Below are 7,079 nucleotides of genomic sequence, written 5' to 3' on the forward strand. Positions count from 1 at the left end.
CGCTGGCTGTCGACGTGAGTCCATCCCTGTCGCCTCCTCGTCTGGGGCCCGCAGCGGCTGAGCTCTCCCGAGACCCCGGGCCCCGCGCATCGGACGCCCCTGCACGAGTCTCCCTGCGACCGGGCCAACTCAGAAGGTCCCCCCGGCGCTGCGGCAACCGGCCCGGGCCCCGGCTCCTGCCATTTTTGTCAACCGCCAACTTCCGAACGAGCAGGGAGAAACTGAAAGGAAGGGCGGGGGCCGAAAGGCAGAGGGAAAAACACCCGCTTCCTCTCCGCGCGCGGCTTCACCTCGGAGCGCGGCCGTGGCTGTGCCGCCGCCCGCAGGGGCTGCCGGAGGCTTTTCCTCTTCCCGTCCGCGCCTCGCCCCCGGGCTCGCCGCCGCCGCCGCCGCCGCCGCCTCGGCCGTAACCTCCCTGGAGCCTATAGAAATCTTTTGTGTGGCGTCACCGCCTTTCGTTTAAATCCCGCTTCCTCCTCTCGTCCTTCCTCCCGCCCCCTCCGCCGCTCCCGGATGCTTGCGCGATGCGCTGCTCCTCCCCCGGGAAGCTGGGTGGCTGTGGGGGACGCCGCCGCCCAACGCGGACACCACCGGCGAGGGGCCGGTGGTCATGGACCCCCCCGTGGTCGTGGGCCGAGAGACTGGGGAAGCGGACAGGGGAAGGCCTGCCCCGGGCCGGGGGCTCTGCGCACACCCATGGGAGACCGGGGCGCAGCCGCCCGCGGGCATTACGTAAGCTCTTAGCCGGACCAGGGGGCTCCACGCTTCCTCCCCGCCAAGAGAGGAACTCTAAAAGGTGACCTGGCCTCCGGGCTGAAGGCAGGAGGACACTCGATACTGGCCCTGGTGATTTGTTGGGGCCGGCGGGTCATCTCGGTCTGCGCGGCTTCGCCCGGTTTTCCAACGCCCCCTGCCCTTTGTTGTGTTTGATCCACTTCCGCGATGGCTTTCTGACCAGCAGTGCAGTGTAACGAAAAGAGGAAAAGAGCACTGGATGTGGAGTCCCAAGAGTAGGGCTAGATGCTTGCACGTTCCTCCCTTGAAATATGCCTTATGCAGTGAGAGCGCGGGCTCTAAACCAGACTTCCTAGGATCAGCCTTTCTCAAGCCATTTATGAGTTGCATGACCTTGTTCAAGTTATCTCTCCAAGTATCCGCCTTCTCTTCTAGAAACTAGAGACTGTGCACAGGCTGCTCGAGTACTTGGTTCCTAAACAGTAGCTGTTAGAATTATGAGCCTTGATCAGCGCAGTTTGCCCCCTCATAACGTCTATTTATTCGTCTGTATAATGGAATAATAGTGGCTGCTGTTAAATGAATTAAATAAGACAGCGTTTGGAGGGAAACATTATTACTCCAGTTTCACAGATAAGGAAACTGATGATTAGGGGCTTGAAATGACTTCCCAAGATCAGGAAGACAGCATATGGCAGGGACAGGAGCCCAGGCTTACTCGCAGCCTCTTTTTACCAGACCTTGTTTTTCAGGAAGTGGTTAAAACACCTGGGCTACTCCCAGCAAAACGCCAGTCTCGCAGTCCTGAAACAGGTACGCTAAGGTGCCCAGCCCAATATAGGCTGGGCGTGCTGAGCCAACGGAAATGTTTGTTCTCTGTCCCTTCCTAGAACTCCAAGTCACCTTTCTCCAGTCAGTTAAAAATGTTACTTTTAACTAGAATGACGTCATTTCTGTGAATGAACTGTGAGACATGCTATTAATAAATTAACCATGAACAGCAGGTTCAAACCTGGATGGTCATCCTGCTTATAACGTAAAGTATCCTTAAATATCTTTAGAATCCAGATGAACCCACTTATTTTGCAAACCGAGGTCAATAAAACTGACTGGAATTAGGAAGCAATTCTGTAGGATTAATTCCTTTCTTCTTCTACAAGAGAAAAAAGAAAACAGTTGGGTAAGTCAAGGTTTTTCCATGATGACCCAGGAATTGCACGTTAGTCCCTCTTAGCTCCAAAAATTTATGAGAGGGAAGTCAGACTCTTCTGTGCCTAGTTTATTCATGAGGCTGCTCTAAGATCAGGGGATTTTTTTTTTTTTTTCCAAAGCCACTTAGTGCCCCTGGTGGTCCCATTTTCCCTTTCTTCTACATAATGCAGTCTGTTTTGTTGTTGACGGAAACCCACCCCAACAATGAGTTGTGTTACACACAGACTGTCCACTCTATTCAGTGAAGTTTGGTTTCATTTTTAAAACTGATAGCATTGTGTTCTTGGCCTTCCCTGCTTCATTTTTCAGATAGGGAAACTCCTTCTAAACTGATCCTCCCAGGCACTGACTTCACCTTTTTTTAGGTTCACCTTTACTTTGTCCCATTGTTCATTCACTCCACAATCACTGAGCACCAGTCTTGTGCTAGGCACCAAAGTTAACATAATACGTAATATGAGGCCTCCTCTCTTAAAGATTAGAGTCCAGGGAGGGGAGTAGATTCACAAGAAACAGTCACAATTTCACTATTGGTTCAGTGAGAGCACAGAATAAAAAACCTATAGCAAAGATAATTGGGCTTCACAGATACAATATTTGCAGGTAGGCAGGGCCATGTGGTTCTTTCTGACCAGTGAAATGTAAGGGGAAGCTATGTAGGTTACTTTCAGGCTGAGACAATGAAAAGCCAATCTGTAATTCTCCACTCTCTTACCCTCCTGTAAGTACCAGGGAGACTGCATTCTAGATGGTGGAGCCTCTATAAGCCTAGGTGACCACGTGGAGCAGACCCTCTTGATCTGTAGTGGACATGTAATGTGAGCACACAGTGAACTATTTGTGTGTTAAGTCACAGAGATTAGAGGGTTGTTTGTTGCTGTTGCATATTTTTAGTCTAATTAGAGGATGGCTTGTTGGTGTCTGCCCTTAGAGTCACTCAAGCAATGGCTTTTTCTTTAGAAAACTCCACCTATTACCCCTTCTAACCCTCTCTTAAAATTAAAATAAATATAAATCAAAAGTATTTGCTATGATCTGACCCCCAAATTCATATGTTAAAACTTAACCACCAGTGTGACAGTATTACAAGGTGAGCCTTTGGGAGGTGGCTAAGTCATGAGGTGGAGCCCTCTTGAATGGGGTTAGTGGCCTTATAAAAGAGGTGTGAGAGAGCTGTTCGCCTCTTTTGCCCTTCCGTCATGGGAGGATACAGCAACGTAGGGGATGCATCATCTATGAGGAATGGGCCCTTGCTGGGGCCTTGATCTTGTACTTCCCAACTCTAGAGCTGTGAGCAATAAATTTCTGTTAGTTATAAATTACCAACTCTAAGGTATTTTGTTATAGCAGCTCAAATGGACTAAGATAGTATTTTTTTTTTTTTTTTTAATGGATGTTGAGTGAGAGAAGAAAGCGGAAAATGTGTGGACTGGGGATTGACTGGAAGAAGGTAAATGGAGTGGATGAGAGAGAGCTGGTAAATGGCCTGGCCCCTAGAGAATGCATTCTCAGTACTGGCTCAAGGCCTACACTGAATAGGCATTTGATGAAAAGTAAGTGAACACGGTACAAAGAAAACTGAGGATTTGGGCAGGACAAGTGGAACTGACAGGCTGAGACAGGCAGGATTGGGGAAACATCTTTTACCTCCTCTCTTACCTGTTTTAGAAGGTGCATCCACCAGTTGGTATAAGAGAACATTATGTGCACTCTGTTTTGTTTTTGTGTTTAAAATCGTGGTAAAATAACAAAATCATCTTACCCATTGTTAAGTACATTATTGTGCAACCATCACCATCCTCTATCTCCAGAAAGGTTTCATCTTCCCCAACTGAAACTCCATACCCATTAAGTGACTGCTCCCCACTCCCCCTTCCTCCAGTCCCTGGCAACCACCATTCTACTTTCTCTATGAATTTGACTACTCTAAGTACCTCATGTTGAATCATACAATATTTGTTATTTTGTGCCTGGCTTATTTCACTTAACATAATGTCTTTAAGAGTCTCTGATATTGTAGCATACACGGGAATTTCTCTTATTTTTTATGGGTGAGCAGTATTCCATTGTAAGCACTCTGGATCTTTTCATTCTATCAAAAATTTATTTATTTTGTAGCGAGAAAGTCTTGGAGACACAGTCTCACTGTGATGCCCAGACTGGTCTCACACCCTTGGCCTCAAGCGATCCTCCCACCTTAGCCTCCCAAAGTGCTGAGATTACAGGTGTGAGCCTGTCTGGCCACTCTGCGTTTTGAAACCCAACTTACACTACCCCAGACTTTCTGGACCAACAGCCAAGCTGTGTTTGGTCTGTAGTACCACCTGGTGGTCAGTATGAGGCATTCTGTGCCCTAATTATTTTTCCCTTTGGAGCAGTGTCCCTCTATTTTGCTTTTGTGCACACAAATGGGCCAGTTACATCTCAGGCTATCTTTCTTCTACATATGCAGACATCACCCTTCATTATTTCCCTTTCACTATCTATTGTAAAAGAGAGGAATTTATATCTCTCCCTCTTTTCCCCAGATTCCCTCATTGTCATAGGTGATGCATGACAACAGCCCCTGGTTCACCAAGGAATAAGATCACTGTCTTAATAGCTCGCTCTCCTTACCCGGCATGTCCTCTTCCTCTCTGGTATATTTTGTTCCCATCCAGTAAGAACACTGGGGCAGAACCTCACACATCACTCCCATTTCCTCCCCAGCCCCAGTTTCCACCCTCCCTCCCTCCATGCTTTCTCTTTGTTCACTTGCAGCTGGGTGTGTAAGGGACCCTGTGTGCTAGACCAGTTATACCTTGGCAGGCATACCTGAGCCTGCAGGTCCTGAAGTCTAGGAGATCTGGAATTTTCTGCAGTAGTTTACCAGAGCACCCTCCATGGAGGCAAAGTTTGCTTCCACAGATTAATACATTCTGTGCCCCATTCATCTAGTGGCCAGTCATCTTTGGATGTATTTTCCATTTTCCAGCATCCTGGAGAAGAGAAAAAACAAGTGCTAAGTTTCAGGCACCTTGGACTCCTAACACTAATCATGCCTGACCAAGTTTTGACATCTCTCATGGTGCCTGGTATTCAGTAACTACAGAGGGATTAGATTCATTGGTGCCTCACAAGGAGGCTCCCTGATCCTTCAGACAGACCCAGGTATTTCTTCCCCCCTTGTAGCTACTGTGATGCCTGCTCCTCTTCAGAGTGGTGTCAAGTACTTGTAACTGTTGGTGTATCTCTCTCCACAACCCTTTCATCTCTGTAAGGGCAGGGACTTGATCTGTGCATCTCTCCCCCACACTTAATGTATTGAGTGTTTATGACAATAGGTAATGAATTATTTCATTTGTTAAATCTCTGTACAAGAAAGGCACCCTTTTATTGAACCAAATTCTGACTGCTCACAACTTTCATTCAGTAATGGACAGAAAGTCATGGACATTGATGAAACAACAGCAGGGGTACAGTCTAGGTCTGGTCATGACCTAAAAGCTCACAACCCTAAGATTGAAGGGGAGGCCTGAGGCCTGTTTGCTTGGCAAGTATGTTCACCTCATTTTTCTTGCAGCTTGTTTGGGACAGTCCAGGGAGGTGGTTCTTTGGAAACAGACTGAATTTTCTAAACATAACTGCATATATCTGTGCTGCAAAGTACATGTAATTTTTTCAGATGACACAGAGAAAAGTCCTGCCTTCTTTGGAGATTCAGATCTCATTCCCAAATTTTCAAGGCCATTGCAGTATTGTAGATAATTTGAATTACATGTATTATTCTGATAATTTCTATTGAAATTAGATTTTTCCTCCTTACATCTTGGTGGAAAGAAGAGTACCAATTCACATTTTGTAAGCCGCAGTGTTTGTGTGTGTCTCTCCTTTTAAAGCACAAGTGGGCTAGGCACGGCAGTTCATGCCTATAATTCCAGCACTCTGGGAGGGCGAGGTGGGTGGATCACTTGCACCCAAAAGTTCTAGACCAGCCTGGGCAACGTGGTAAAAATCTATCTCTTTAAAAAAAGGAAAAAATGCACTTTGGGAGGCCAAGTCTGGTGGATCACGAGGTTAGGAGTTCAAGACAGCCTGGCCAACATGGTGAAACCCCATCTCTACTAAAAATACAAAAATTAGCTGGACATGGTGGCATGTGCCTGTAATCCCAGCTACTCAGGAGGCTGAGGCAGGAGAATTGCTTGAACTGGGGCCTGGGAAACGGAGGTTGCAGTGAGCTGAGATTGCGCCACTGCACTCCAGCCTGGGCTACACAGCAAAACTCTGTCTCAAAAAAGAAAAAAAAGGTGCAAAAATTAGCCAGGTGTGGTATGGGAGGCTGAGGTGGGAGGATTCCTTGAGCCTGGTAGGTGGAGGTTGCAGAGAACCAATATCATGCCACTGCACTCCAGCCTGGGTAACAGAGCAAGACCCTATCTCAATAAAACAAACAAACAAACAAAACAACACACCACAACTGATGTATGTTAGAAGTGAAGAAAAATAGAAAATACAGAGAAAAGGTTAAAATATTTTAGAATCTCACTGCTTAGAGACAGCCATCGTATACATATTTGCAGCTCTTTTCCTACATATAGATATATACTTGTATAATTTTAATAGCATTTAAAATCATTTAATAGTATAAAATGAACATCTTTAGTAGCAACAAATATATATGATATATTTAATGATTACTTATTACTCATCATATGTGTGGAATACAGCTTGCAACTGTAAATGTAGATTTTATAGTCTACAATTTTTGCAACACTTAGAGTTGTTCTTGTTTTCCCCACTCATGGAGAGTGTTATAGGCTTGTTACATTGGGTAAGTGAAGAAATATACAGAAAGCACTCAGCAGAGTGCCTGTGGCATGTAAGTGCTCAATATTATTAGCATTACTATTATTTTCATTGTCTGTTTCCTCCGAGTCAAGTTCTTGGAAGCGGAATTGCTAATCAGATTATGCACTTTTTTAGGGGGAGGGGGAGTTAATACATTTCACCTAATTTTCAAGCAGAAAACTCCATCTCCCGAGAAGTGAATGAGAAGGCTTCTTTCCTCAGCCTTGCCAACAGTGTATACTGTCTATATTTTTATCCAGGATCAACTGATAATTAAAAAATTATAACATGTTTGAATTTGC

Source organism: Colobus angolensis, unplaced genomic scaffold (assembly GCF_000951035.1).
Source record: "Colobus angolensis palliatus isolate OR3802 unplaced genomic scaffold, Cang.pa_1.0 Scaffold172, whole genome shotgun sequence".
Taxonomy (NCBI): Eukaryota; Metazoa; Chordata; class Mammalia; order Primates; family Cercopithecidae; genus Colobus; species Colobus angolensis.